Source organism: Mus musculus, chromosome 7 (assembly GCF_000001635.26).
Source record: "Mus musculus strain C57BL/6J chromosome 7, GRCm38.p6 C57BL/6J".
Lineage (NCBI taxonomy): Eukaryota > Metazoa > Chordata > Mammalia > Rodentia > Muridae > Mus > Mus musculus.
The window spans coordinates 70,400,925-70,415,629 of NC_000073.6; the positions used below are offsets into that span (position 1 = coordinate 70,400,925).

The window sequence follows — 14,705 nt, forward strand, 5'->3', positions numbered from 1 at the left end:
CCGACAAGGAAGCAGGCAGAAGCAGGCTGCATGTGGCGAGTGTGGGTCGAATGCTGAAAACCAGAGAAACTTTAACGGTATAACATTATCAACTTCTTGTTCTCCTTGAAATATCTGAATGTGTGGTCCCATGATTTATGGACCCCTGTGAGAACAATTGCCTGGGACACAGGAAGAGCTGCTCTTATTCCACAACAGCTCTTCACTGGATGACAACTTAAAGAAGTGTGAATGTTGGGCTAGGAAAAATGGTGTATGCCTATAATCTAAGCACTAGGGGGGCCGAGGCAGAAGGATTAGGAGTTTGAGGCCAGCCTATGTTACATAGTTTGACACTAGTCTGGGCTATAAAGTGAAACTCTGTCTTTACAATGTGACTGGTGTCATTCCTGGAGTTAGGGTATATCCTGTATTCTAGGGCCCTAGAATCCCTAACAAACCAACATCAATCGCCTCTCCTCAATAGACCAATGAGAGAGACAATTTAGTAGGGAAACACAATCAAAAGAGATTTGTTTGATGTCACACTAGGAGAAAAACAAAGAGGTGACACCCCCAAGTACCTCCGTGAGGTTCTGCCATGAGATTTAGGTTTAAACAGAAAGCAGGAGCTGTGTGTGACTAATCAATCCTGGTCAAGATGTGGTCCTGCCCATGATCACTATTTTGGCTCCAGTTCCTTCCATCAGGTGGTCTGCAAAGGGGAAATCTCTCCTGGGGAGACATGCTGCTTGTCTGGCTGACACCAGGCTAGGAATCTTTTCCTTCTCCCTGAATAAGATTCCTGGAGAAATTTCAGTCACTTGAGGGTGCGTTGCCTCAAGAGCTTGATAGCCAAAGGAGTCACAAGTGTTCTTAGAATGCCTTTATTATATCTCCTCCATTAGGTTTCAAGCTGCATTCGTGTATGGGGACATTCCCTCATTCATGGTCTCAGGCTGGCTTCAGTGTCTTACTTACCAGCCTTGCATATGGGACAATGCCCTGCTCTGCTGTGGTTTGAATCTGGAGTGTCCTCCTAAGGCCTATGTGGTAGTGCTGATGTGGTAGAGCTTTTAAGAAATGTTAGGGCACTTTTCAAAAGAGGTTCAACCTACTGGAAGGAGGTTAGGCCATTCAGAGACTTGTCTTGGAAGCGGATATTCAGACCCTCCATCTTTCTTTGTTTTAGGTGTCATATGGCGGTTTTTTCCTCTGCACCACATCTTCCAACTATGATGTCTATCATCAAAAAGTCCAGAGCAATGAGACAGATACCACCATAACTGTAAGCCAAACTAAAACTTTCTTTCTTAAAAGTTAATTTTCTCAATACTTTAAAAAATTAATTAATTAATTAATTATTTCAGAATAGTGAAAAACAAGTAATTATTTAATTCTTTTAGACTAGTGAAGAGCGGAGGGGTAGGGGCCCTCAGGATTGGAAGACAGTGTTGGGTGCTTTGCATTGACTTCAGCAAGCTAAAAATCTTAACATGAGCTTAATCGTTTCTTCCAGCCCAGCATAAAGAGAAAGCATGACCCTAGACGTGGAGTGAATTGAGTGTGCAGGTTCCTACGAGTTCACTGCGGTTCCAGTGGGGATTGGGCAGGCTCCAAGCACTAAATAACCCTAATGATATCAGGTAGGGGCTCACCAGGGAGCTGTTTGAGAGTTTGTCAGAGCATATTAAAATACGATACATCCCCATCATCCAAAATGGAACATCAGTCCATCTGTCCATACATTCTTTCCTGATATTAAATTAGTCCAGGGGCTTTTAAAAATTACATCATCTACTCAGACCCCCTTCTTTCGCCAGTGAAAATGTGGTGAGAAAGGAGAGAAAATCAGAATAACGCACGTGGGTGGAAGTTCCATAATTGAAATCATTATTGCTTCAGACACCAGTGCTTTAATCAGCAGAATCATAAATCAATGCTTCTTGCATGTGAAGGTTGAAAAATAAAGGGATGTTAAACAAATTGCTCCTCTTAAAAGGCATGATGCAATTGGAAGCCACTGGAAATGGATAAAAAAGTGCTTTCTGAAGGGACACGTCGCTCTAGCATTTTATCTTCCACTTAATTAAAAAAAATATATTACCTGGTCCTTTCTTAGAAATTACATATTGGAGGTCTATAATGGCTGAGCCTTTAACCCATTTAAAAAATTTACTCCTAGGAACAGTTAATATTTGACGTTTAATTGCTTTTACTTGTTGGAGAAGAAAATATGTTTCTTTCCTTCCTTTCTTGATTGACTTTGCCAAAAATCACCTTGTGGTCTGTGAAGATGGTAAGGAGAAATTGACTCAGTACAGATATATGTATAGTCATATGCATATACATACACACATATTATATCTATATCTGTATCTGTATCTATCTGTATCTGTATCTATCTATATCTATATAATCCATATCTATCTATCTATTTTTCTATCTATCTATCTATCTATCTATCTACCTATCTATGAGATTCCTCTTGTGAGAAATATATATATTTCTCTCTGGACAACTCTGCTAGGTGGGTGATATTATCTCCATTGAATGGTTCAGGTGCAGAGGAGAGGTCTAGAAAGTATATGTCCTTGTACAGGGTTACCTAGGTAGTGAACCACTGGCGTCCTTATTCTATCCACCATGACCAAGTTGCATGCTTCTAGACATATTTTTTTTTTTTGGTAGATGTAAGGGGATCAGTGGAAACGGGTCACAAATGCCGTGTTGGAGTAGCTAATTCTCACAAGCTATTAGCCAGCACCTGATTCTGGGACATTCACCATATTATCTGCAAAAATGAAAAGGCAAGACTTGTGGCTTTCCTGAGAGTCCTTCCTGGTGATGGACCTAAAGGAGCTGCAGAATGTACTGTATCAATCATATTGACTTGAAAGAGATTCTAATCAGAGTCTTTGTAGAGATGAGCATGAAGGCTAGGCTTCTTCTAGAACAACGCCTGTGTAGAGATTGTGTGAATGGGCTGGCCTTGGTGTACAAAGGAGGAAAGAAACCATTGGTTTGATTTCCACAAGTCAGAAGATTTCCATTTCTGTGCTGCTTGCTTTCCTCCTTTTCCAGGCAATAAATTTAGCATCATAGACCAAAGTGCTTTTGCTTTCTTTTCTGTCTCTGTCATCCCTCCCCAAAGCCGGGTATTAGTGAAGGCTCTTGAAAAGCTGCTCAAACCAACTGCTTCTCCACATTATCCCTCTGGAGCTCGGGTGACAGGCCTCATCAGGTTTCACCTTCTGCGGCTTGTGGTCACATATGGGCTGTGCCTCTTGCACCTCACAGGAAAATATTTGTGTGTTGGTCTCATCAGGTTCCTTCTCTCCTAGGACTGGTCCTGTTTGCTCCATCTTAACATTGTTGGTTAACAGTGGACTCTGACTTTCATGAGGATGACTGGACATCCACTGGGACTCCAGGAGGCTGCCCTTCGCTGCTTTGACTTTGTTCTGTCAGACTTGATAAGGTTAGCAACTATAGAACCAGGGGATGTGGAGAGGGAGAGGGGGAGGTAGAAGAGGAGAGAGGGAGGGAGAGACAGACAGACAGACAGACAGACAGACAGACAGAAACACACACACACACATACACACAGAGAGAGAGAGACAGAAAGAGACAGAGAGAGACAGAGACAGAAACAGAGAGAGACAGAGGCAGAGACAGAGAGACCCAGAGAGAACCCTGTTAGCCAGAAGCCAGAGAAAGTCATTAATTAGGTGTCCTCTTGTATATTCTCCATCTCAAGTTCCAATGATCCTTTTGAACCTCCTGCCCCCATCCCTGGGCTAGGGTGACAGCCTGGAAAGGCCACACCTGGGATTTTTACTGATGGATCGGAACTGAGGTCCTCAAGAGTACTCATCAGTCATTCTTACCCACTGAGCCATCTGCACCCCTGAGCTGTTTCTGAGATGGGGTGGTACAACACTGTGAGAAAGCTCCAGGGAGGAACCTGGCTTGGGACCTAAGAATGGGATCTATCCACAATTTACCTGTTCGTCCCCATAGCTAGGAGACACACAGAAGTGCACCTTTTAAAAAAGTTGATAATTTTCCTTTCTTACCCCTTTTTCTTTGTTCTTTTCTACTTCTCATTTTGTTCATTAATACTAATTCTCATTGCCTAAAGAAGAATAATGACATGGCTGTGCCTATATTGCTACTGTAAGGACTGTTGGCAAAACCCAAGAACTATACTAACAAATACCTTCCGTCTCTCTTCCCTCCCCAACCCCAGGGTCTCTTTTGTCTTAGGCTGCCCTTAGACTAAATGTAGCCAAGGAATATCCTAAATGATCCCCCACTGAGTACTAAGAGTGACTCTACTCTTATGCCCAATTTATGCAAGGATGTGGAATGAACCTAGGACTTCATGCATGCAAAACGAGCAGCCTGTTAAACTTGAGATACATTCCCAGCCCTTAAATCTTTATGAAAACATGGTTTGGAGGCTACCTATGATCTGATAATAATAAAATTATATAATAATCATGTGAAAAAGTAAACAGAAAAGCTTATATCCAGGGAAAACAGGCAAATTTGTAAGGGCTTATCTGTAACTAATTAACAAAATGTCCGGTGGTATCAGCAGCAAGGCTTAAAGCTTTCTCAGGATGAGATAGAGGCACTGTGTGAATAATCTTCAGCTAAGAGAATCTGATTGATATTCTGCCAGTTTAAGGGGGGCCCGAAGAAACAACTCTTACACAGAAGGGCCAAAGGTCACAGAAAGGAAAGCATCTACATCCATTTGAGACTTTTGTCTTGGACTGGGGCCCAGAACAGTGTTTTTAAAAACTTGCTTTATGTGAGAACATATCTGAAAATATTAATGGAATTTGTGGTTACTTTCTCCAGAAAAAAAAAAAAACAACATCCATCAATAACATCTTTGGGGTATCTATTTACTTTAAGATTTGGCCTGCAAGTTTTCTTTTATCTCTACATCTATCTGTCTGTTTATCTATCTATCTATCTATCTATCTATCTATCTATCTATCTATCTATCTTATCAATCTATCTATTATCTATTAATCTATTAATCTATCTATTAATCTATCTATTAATCTATCTATCTATCTATCTATCTATCTATCTATCTATCTATCTATCTGTGTGGTATGTAACAGAAAGAGAGACAGATAGATAGAGAGAGAGATAGAGAGAGAGATTAGTGTGGGGGCCCTTTTCCTAATGCTCCCAGCATAGACAGTTTCTTCAGAATGCGTTTCACCCTTGGATGACTGAAGACTATAAAGTCATGGTAATGAGTAATTCTGGCTCCCCCTTCCCCTGCCCCTGAGACAGGATGTTTCTGTGTATTCCTGACTGTCCAGGAACTCATTTTGTAGACCAGGCTAGCCTCACACTCACAGATATCTGCCTGCTTCTGGCTTCTGAGTGCTGGGATTAAATGTGTGCACTACACTTGTCCGGCAGGTTTCAGTATTTTCAATTTTATCATGTTTTTGAATTTTAATTCCTATTTGTTTATTTATGTGTCACACACACACACACACACACACACACACACACACACTGTTCATGTGTGAGTCAAAGGAGTCCCTTGTCTCCTGTGGGTTCTAAGGGTCTAACTCAGACTGCGAGGTTTTGGGACAAGCCCTGTACCTGGTGGGCTATCTCTCTGTCCCTTCAGCAATCTGTTTAATATGAAACTTTGTCTTTGTAGATTTTGACTTCCTGTTAAAACCTGCCATCGGGTGTTCAGCAGGAGAGTGAGAGAGTGTCAAGCACACTGTACCAGCATCAGAGGCTGAGCCTGCCAGCAGAGCTGACTCTGATGGACACGTGCTTCCTAGGGTGAGTGGACAGGATTAAGAGCGGCTTTTGTTGGAACACCCGCGAAAGGTAGTTTCGTTCAGCGCGTATGTCATAAGCACACACGTGTAAGACGGGACAGTCTTAGATGATACCAAATTGGGACAGATGATGCCCACGTGTGAGTCTCCAGGATTCTGAGGCATAGGGCTCTGGAAATAAGCTGCCAGATCTTGTCCTTGTGCCTCTAATGAGATTATGGCCACTCCATGACTACTCCCTCTCATGAAATATTTTCATCATTTGGAAGACAGAAATTATTTTTTTACTATTTCCACTTTCTGAAATTGAAAAAAGAAAGCTCTCAGGTGAAATCCCTGAAGACACCGAGCTCTCTCTCTCTCTCTCTCTCTCATGCTTAGAGGTTACTGGACTGCCGGCATCATCTACCTCAGAAACATCTCCCCCAGCAGTGCTCTCTGCCACTGTTACAGAAGAAGGCAAAATTATGAGCACTCATGCATCTGGTCAATTACACACTGCTCCACCACCAAGGCAAATTCCTTCTCCACTTCAGCTGGTGCACAGCGATGCCCTGGAGCCCAGGACGGACATGCCTTGTAACTTTTTAACCTAGTTAGTGTAGCTGCCAATATTATTCCCGTTCATATAAATGTCTAATCCTTTCTTGAATCTTGCTAGACTATTTCCCTCAATAGTATCCTGCAGCAGTGAATTCCAAAGGTGTGTTATACGCTGCTTTAAAAACATTTCCTCTATTCGTTTTAAATTTGTTGCCTTTTAACGTCGCAGCGTGGCCGGCGCTCTGGCCTTAAGTGGAACAGGTTAAAGGCAGAGCTGCACGTCCCCCCAGCACTTTCTCCGTCTTCTCTCAGTATTTTCTGTCTTGTCACTTATAACCGTGATTAAGCGAGATGATTTGACTAAGTGGTTTTATGCTACCTGGGACACAGAGAAGGCATTGGCTCAAAAGCTTTCCTTGATACTCAGTATGATTTATTAGATAAATATTTACCCAGTACCTATTTGAGTAGGAACTGTTTCAGTTTTGGAGAGACATCTTTGAATAAGACTAGGCCATTGTTCAGTAGGACCTGAATTTTCTTGGGAGGAAATGGGCAGTAACGTGTGTGTAAATTATTAGGTGCCATTTAAGGGTCAAAAAAGATCTATCCACCCTCCACATCCTCAAAGTCTACCAGACTTGGCCTGGTTTCTTGCTGTTCCCCCCACCCCCTATAATCTGTAGCACTATAATTATTTACATAGCATTTACATTGCATTAAGTATTACAAGCTATCTGCAAATGATTAACGTGCATGCAAGCATGTGCATAAATTATATCAAGTTCCATATCATGCAATGGAAGGGACTTCAACATCATGTGATTTTAGGGTCTTTGGGTGAGGGAGTGTTTTTTTTTTGAAAAGGGGGTGGTTGGGCCAGGCCACCTATCAGTCATCTATGTGACATCTGTGGCTGTGTGTTATTTGTTGAGTATGCGAATGAATCCAGACGAAGAAAGGTCATTTTAGTTAACGTTGTCACACTAGATCTGGGAGGAAAAGTTCTCTAATGCTTCTTATAACTCCCAAGAGTGTTGGAGTACACAAAGGATGGGATTTAGACAGAAAGATTCTAGTTGCAAGACCTAAGGTGCTCTGTCTAAGCAGCTGAGTGACCTTGGGCAGGTCACCTCATTGCTCAAATCCACAGCATTCTTCTTCATAAAAAATAGGAAGTAAGTTTTCTTCTTTCTTGGGGCTTTGAGTACTTAGGGACCATTATCTGGAAGTTCTTTTTTTTTTTTTTCTTTCATCTTTTATCATTTTTTTTTTCTTTACAGTCCAGTCATTATCCCCCTCAGGGTCTTCCCTCCAACAGTTCCTCATCCCATTCCTCTTCCTTTGTCTCCAGAGGATGTAGTCACCCTCCCACCTACCTCTCCAAGCCTCCCCGTTCCCTGGGTCTTGGAAGTTCTTTAAAAAACTGCCAAATTGTGTAAATGCTGTAGAACTTTGGTCCTTATTTTATTTAAAAATTTGTTTCTAGATAAGGTCTTGAGTAATCCAGACTGACTTCAAATTCATTCAAAAGCTGGGGATGGCCTTGAACTCCTGATTTCCCTCATCTGCCTCTGTGTACCTCCATGTCCCTTTATGCGGTGCTGGGAGTCGAAGCCAGGACTTCCTGCATTCTAGGCACTTTTCCAACTAAGCTACATCCTACAACTAAGAGACCTGGTTATCCTTGCAATTGTTCTTCCACGGGATTCATTTCAGGCATGTGCAGGAAACCACACCCACAGCTGCACCAACCAGCTGGTCTTTCATTCTTCCCCTTTTGTCTTCCTTGTTTTATCAGTTCCTTAACTTATCCCTGCCTTTCCTGACAGCCCATCAATGGCACCTTGGAAGTGCCTACCCACCCTCACAGCTAACTTTGAGCTTGTGATCTGTTTTTTGTTTTTGTTTTCTTTTTTCTTTTTCTTTTTCATTTTGGTTTTTCAAGACAGGGCCCTGGATGTCCTGGCACTTACTCTGTAGACCAGACTGGCCTTGGACTCAGAAATCCGCCTGCCTCTGCCTCCCAAGTGCTGGGATTAAAGGGGTGTGCCACCACTGCCTGCCATGATATTTCTTAAGGATTTAAAAAAACGGAATCACCTGAAGTTCTTACTCATTGATTCAGTGGACTGGAGGTGATTACTTGCTAGTATTTTGTTTAATGCTTCGTCATCTTGGGTCAGGCTATCCAGACGTCTACACATAAAGGCAGAGTCTTTGCCTGAATTTCTGAGTGAAGGCCTCCCAAGAAACCACACTTTGACCCAATTACCTGTCTTTAGCTTTCCCAGGACTACATTCCAATGTGGTAAGTATATACCATTTCCTTGTGTAGCCTGTCATGATTCTTTCCAATTGTTCCTTAATGCACCCCTCCCCGGCCACCTTACTGAGGCAATTTGAAGTAGAGTCATGAACAACCCCACATAATCTTGTACTTAAAAGGCATCTCAATAAAGTATTAGGATTGTTTACATGCATGGTTTGAATTTACTGGCAAATGGCTTGGGCCTTGGTTTTAGGATGTAGCTGCCGGCCAGGCTCCTTCTGGGTGAAAGTCTGAAATAGGAGAGGTTGCCCTTTGCTGTCCCTCACCAGCACTTCCTCTCCCTGGTTCCTGGCCTTTCAACACCTCCCTCCTTTCCCTGCCCTGAATAACTCTGAGGGGCTGACAGGCCTTTTGCACCTTCATGTGAAGACGTTTTGTGGGTCCCTTCCCAGATCTGCCCCCAACCAAGGTGAGGTGCGTAAAGAAATAAATCTTCAATGGTATAATTTTAGATGCTCCGGCAGCTGAGAGGGCAGCTATTTTTGGGCTGTAGGGCTTTCTCCTTGACCCGAGGTGACACGGTTTTGCCTGTTGCTAGAGTAGCGAGCCAGCCCTGCAGAGCGTCCTTTTAGCCGCATGCTTGCAGTTCCTGGGGTGGCTTCTTCATGCCCTCTACTGAGGTTCGTGCTCATCCAGAATTTTGTGTCCTCACCTCGTGCAGGGGTAAGCGTCTGTTGACAGGAGCCGTCGTAGGCTCGTTGCAGCGTTAACACTGCAGCCCAGCCTGAGGAGGCAATATAGATGGAGCTGACCCCCTCCATGCAGAAGATGGAGGAAAACCAATGGTCCAGTTCTTGTGTGTTCCTCAGTCTCCATGGTTTATCAGCTGCTTGGCCACCGTGCTATGAGTCACCCCTACTTGGATCCAGGCAGGTCTCCAGACCTCAGTGTCTCTGCCTCACCACCTACACTGCCTGGCTGGAAGCTGTGTATTCATGATGTCTCTTCTGACCACCCTGCTTGCTGTCTTCCCCAGGCTCCTGATGCAGCTGCTATCTGCAGACCTCCTGGACTGCCCGGGGAAGGGAGTGGGAGCTCCTGCCACAGATGGGTGGAACATCGACAAGAAGGGCTAAAGGTGGCCAAAAATAACAGTGCCTTCCAGATGAGGTGACCTCAGAGCCAAGAGCATCATGGGGTAGAGTATCTTGTTCCCAGTTTTATGACCTAAAAAGTACACAGAAGATGCAAAGATACTACAGAGAGAAGGAACAAAGTCTGCAGAGAACAGGGAAAGGCGATTACGTATCATATTTTTTTAAATAGGATTTTGTTGTACATGACCACAAAAGAAAACACAGCCTTTTATACATGTTTGAAGAGAGAGCTAGAGCTATAGATAGAAAAATGATAGATAGATTAATAGATAGATGGTCAATAGATAGATGATCAATAGATAGATAAGTAGGTAGGTAGATAGATGATAGACAGAACCAAACACAATAGAAGACCAAAAGGAGAAAAAGATAGAGATGATATTGCCTTCCTTTGTTTGCTATTGAAACAAACTTAATAAATCCTCATTGAGACTCAAGTATGTCTGGTCCTATTACCTTTCTGCACAACATGTCACCCTAAAACTTACTGATATAAAAACATGGTCTTCACTGTATCACAACAAGCCCTGGTTCTGAGTGTCAACTGGGATGAGCTGGGTGGGGTCTCAGAGGGTTTCCTGACATGGAGGCTGGTAGGTAGTCCAGGTTGGTTCTTCATATGGGTTGCTTACTCTTGTACTTCTGATGCTTGATGCCGGCCAGCCATTGTTGCACCATCAGATGGGGGATGCCTGAGCAGGGTCATTCCATGCAGTCATTGCCATCTCATTGTTATCCTTCTCGAGACTGCTCAGTGGTCAAAAAAGTGAATGTCCCAAGACAAGGTAGAAACGTAATCATCCCTTTGGTGGAGCCGAGTCACATACTGGGTTGGTTCACCACTCACAAGGTCAGCTCAGGTTCAAGAGGTGGGCACAGCGACGTGTCTCTGGAGTTTCAAAGTAGTATGGCACCTGTAAACACCTTAAACCTTCTAAGATATCGGACTGTGATGTCAGCTGGCCCAATGCCAGTCCTCTAAGAGCATCTATCTAGTTGAAGCTATAAAAATTCAATAAGGACTGGGAATGTAGTCCAATAGTACAGCACTTGCCCTGCATACAAGAAGTATCATCTCTGCAAAGACAAAAAGTAACCAAGGGTATGTTTAGTCAATAAAATATTCCCTGGCCAGGGTTATGCAACTATAGGTGAGTGTATCAAAGAAATACACTCAAAGAGAGGATTCCTGGAAGAGCTGTGTGTTATGGTGTACACCTATAATCCAAGCAGGGTGTGGGTGGTGGTGGTGGTGGTGGTATATGTGTGTGTGTGTGTTTGTGTGTGTGGTGAGTCTTTAAGTCTGAGGCCAGACTGGGCCATATATAGCAAAACTCTCACTTAAAACAAACAAATAAATAAGTGCATTAAAAACTCCCAAACTTTGTATATGTAGAGCTCATAGATCCAAAGCCATAAGGGAGGCCTGTGACCCCTTACTACCATTGGAGAGACTTGAAGGGCCAATGGAAGGATGCTGGGACATAGTGGCTAGCGTCTTTAAAATGTAGGGTGGGTGTTTTGCCAGCCATGCTCAAGCCTGCGCTCTTGCTTGCAGGAACTTTGCTGTTTGTTACTGGCCTCCTGCTGCCCCGTCTCACCTGGCTCCCGCCAGCTCTTCTGTGTTTTGAGCATATTACTCTGCTCTGGTTGTAAAACTCTTCCCGATCTCTGAGTGTTCTGGAGCAGAGGCTGTCCTTTACGTGTGTGAAGGACCAGCCTTCAGTCTCTCTCCCTGCTTACCGAAGAACAGTTAGCATCTCCTGGCCCTTTCATGTCTCGTTCTTCAAGCTCGTTGCTTGCAATATCTATTTTTATTTTGCTCTCCCCCTGAGTGGCCCCTGTCTCTTGTCTTCTAGAATCCTGTCTTGTTTTCCACATGGCTCATGCTTTTCCTCTCTGCTCTGGTCTGTCCTAACCTAGCAGCTGGTGGCCTGCCAATCACAGGACATCAGTATGCACAGCGCCTCCTCCAGGTTCAGCTTCGACATCTTCCTGCGGAGGGCCTACTCCAATCGCAGGACTTTCAGGTGAGCTTCTATCTTTGGTAAGCATTTCCTCCATCCAGTCACCACGGAAAGCACTTTTCATCTGGACCTTTAGTCTCTGAATGCCAACCTGCATGGAATTCACCTTTAATCCTCACAGAAGTTGGGTTCCTTTTCTCTTAGTACAAAGCCACATATCTCCACTGTGGAGAATTTAGAACACACAGAAAAGCAAGACGATATTTATATACACCATTTCCTTTGGTGGGGGCCCCTCTCGATACGATGATTTTTATAGACAAAACCCGCCAGCACTTAGATGGAAAAGACTTTCTTCCGTGCTACTGGCTGGCTGGTAGAACCAGTTCTATGGGACATCAGTGCCAGGCTCCAGCTGATTAGAATAGGGTTAGCTATCTGGCCCTGGTTAGGCGTGGGTCTGTTCTTTCCTTGAGATCGATTCAGATGGTATCTGAGACTGGACCTGTGATATCTACTGAGGTAGAATTAGTCACTGTACCTGGAAAATGAAAGCTTTGCTGGGGAAGGTGGTTTGTAGGAGAGAATGAAGGAGGCTGTGAGGCACTGAGGAAAAGTCAGAGTGAAAGGAGCAAGAATGCCTTACACCTGGCCCCAGTGTTTTCAGTGACTCTTCTCAGGTGGCTTGGCATCCTGATCTTGACTCTGTCCTTGAGCAGTGTCTATGAGATCCTAATACCTCCATCTAACAATGGTTAGATGGTTGCTTTTTTGTAAACTCCCTTTGCAAGTAAATAAGATGCTAGAATTCTCTCATGTATCATATGGTCATCCAGATTATAATTTTCAGTGTGGAAGGTCAAGTGCTGTGGGGGAAGGGCACTGCATTCTACGTGAGCCACTTGATCTCTGGTGCGGAATAACACTGAGTTCACAGGCCCTTCCTCGTCTCCTTTGCTGTGTGACTCGGGTGACAGACACTCTTCATCTCAGTATTTTCATTTGTAAAAAGGTAAATCACAAGGAATCTTAAAGTTCCTAGACTTAAACTTGCCACATAGCAGAGAGTGACCTTACACTTCCGACTAACCTGCCCTCATGCTGACTTGCTGGGGTGCCTTCACGTGGTGCCATTGTTAATAATCGCAAACTGGTTCTCTGCCAACAGCTCTCCTATTTCCAACATGTTAAAACACAACCGCAAGAATACTTTCAGAGCTGAGCACTTAGGCATTGGTAACTCCTTGGGTTAAGTGCCCCCATGCTGAAATACTGGACCAGAGATCAGAAGCATGAAACATGTATAACTGTGGTCCAGCATCACTGCCCCTGAAGTGTGTCTGCCCCCCCCCCCCAGCCTTTGCCATCCTCATCTCTGCCTTTTTTCGTGGCTTTGGAGACAGTGCATTTCCTTCCATGTGGTGTGTGCTATACTCAACTTTCAACAAAATGAAGATACTGTCACATCTGACCTGTGGGACTCTTTCAGGTGAAATTTAAAACCACTCAGATAGTCACTTCCATTAGAGGGAGGTATAGATTAGGCTCAGAGATACACAGGGCCAATGGGTTATATTTCCAGGTTACTAACCACACTGGTTGCTTTATATCCTTCATGTGAAAAGTTCCAGATGGTTCTAAGGAAGTCAAATATTGACTGAATTTTGACAGTATCTATAAACTTTTTAGATTTTGTAAAGTGTGCTGAGAAATAGGATCATTCGGAACATGAACGCATTTATTCGTTGTTGTGTCTGGAGTCACCTACAGAGCCTACTACAGCCTCGTAGCTTAGAAGAACATAGGTATGGGACTTAGCGATCTGCTTTTATTTATTTGTTTAAGGTTATTATTTTTTTTTTTTTTGGACAACATCTCTTTATGCAGCCTGGAATTTGCCATGCATTCCAGGGTTGGCCTTGAACTCTTGGAGGTCTGCCTGCCCCTGCCAATCAGTGCTGGGGCTAAGGGCGAGAACCACCATTCCTGGCTGGTGGCCTACTTTTTGAGGTCCACATTGTGCTATGCACTGAGAGGAAGGACAAAACTACCCACGTGACCCTGGTCCTTAAAGGATAGAGTGTATTGGGGAAGTAGATATATGAATAACTATAAGGGAAAGAAATCCTATCAGGATGGGGTCATGCATTTTTGAGAAAGTCCAGAATTAAGTATTTTAAGAGTCAAGGTCTACACTTTCAGTCATCCAGCTGTTACATTTTTTTTTTATTCGGCTCAAATTGATAGAATTCTGGTTGGTCCTTTTGTTTGTTTGCTTGTTTTAATTTAATGTCCAACAATGATCAACAGGAAATCTTTAGGCAAAGATTTTTGTCTTTCAAAACATGGACATATTGGCAATATTGAGACCCAGTCTACTAGGTCGTAGACAGAGGGAGTGCCAATAGCAAAGAGGGGTTGATGTTTTAGTTAATAAAGGGGTTTTCCATTGTTGTCATCTTAAACCATTGACCCTACTCCGCTCTGTTGTCTGAGGCTGTATTCATTTCTGCTAGCTGAGTGTGAGCTGCAGTCAGAGCTTAGGGGAGAATCCTTAGTTCTCTTACAAGGTGTCGGGGAAGGCTTAGTAGTTTCTGCCAGAGAAGAGGCATATAAGGTGAGGAGGAATTTGAAAAGTATGGAGTTTATACAGAAGGACCTTCAAACAAGAGAAAAGAGACTAAGACAGCATGGATGTGTACTAGAAGACTGAGAGGTTGACAGCTAAGGATCCCTCACAAGAACCATGTTCTACACAACATCTGTGTGCAGGACCTGGCAAAAGCGGAACCGACAGTGCAGGTGATGTAGGCGAGAAGATGCAGGTGTGAGGAATGGATGAAGAGACTGCCCACAAACCGTTACAGGAGAAAGCTGGAGGCGAATCCCAGCTAACTATGGAGCTTACAAACTCGCCATTAGGATGCGGTGCTTACAGGGGCTTAAGAGAAGT

The 14,705-nt window shown here is 43.6% G+C and overlaps 1 long non-coding RNA gene across 1 annotated transcript in view; it reads left to right on the forward strand.

Moving 5' to 3' along the window:
• Window positions 1-10,222, forward strand: part of B130024G19Rik (RIKEN cDNA B130024G19 gene) — a 45,764-nt gene extending 35,542 nt beyond the window's left edge. The window contains exons 7-11 of the long non-coding RNA NR_045850.1: window positions 1,172-1,267; window positions 1,504-1,625; window positions 3,324-3,460; window positions 5,684-5,814; window positions 9,665-10,222. This is a non-coding gene — a long non-coding RNA (RIKEN cDNA B130024G19 gene). The remainder of the gene's footprint in view (window positions 1-1,171; window positions 1,268-1,503; window positions 1,626-3,323; window positions 3,461-5,683; window positions 5,815-9,664) is intronic.
• Window positions 10,223-14,705: the final 4,483 nt, after the last annotated feature.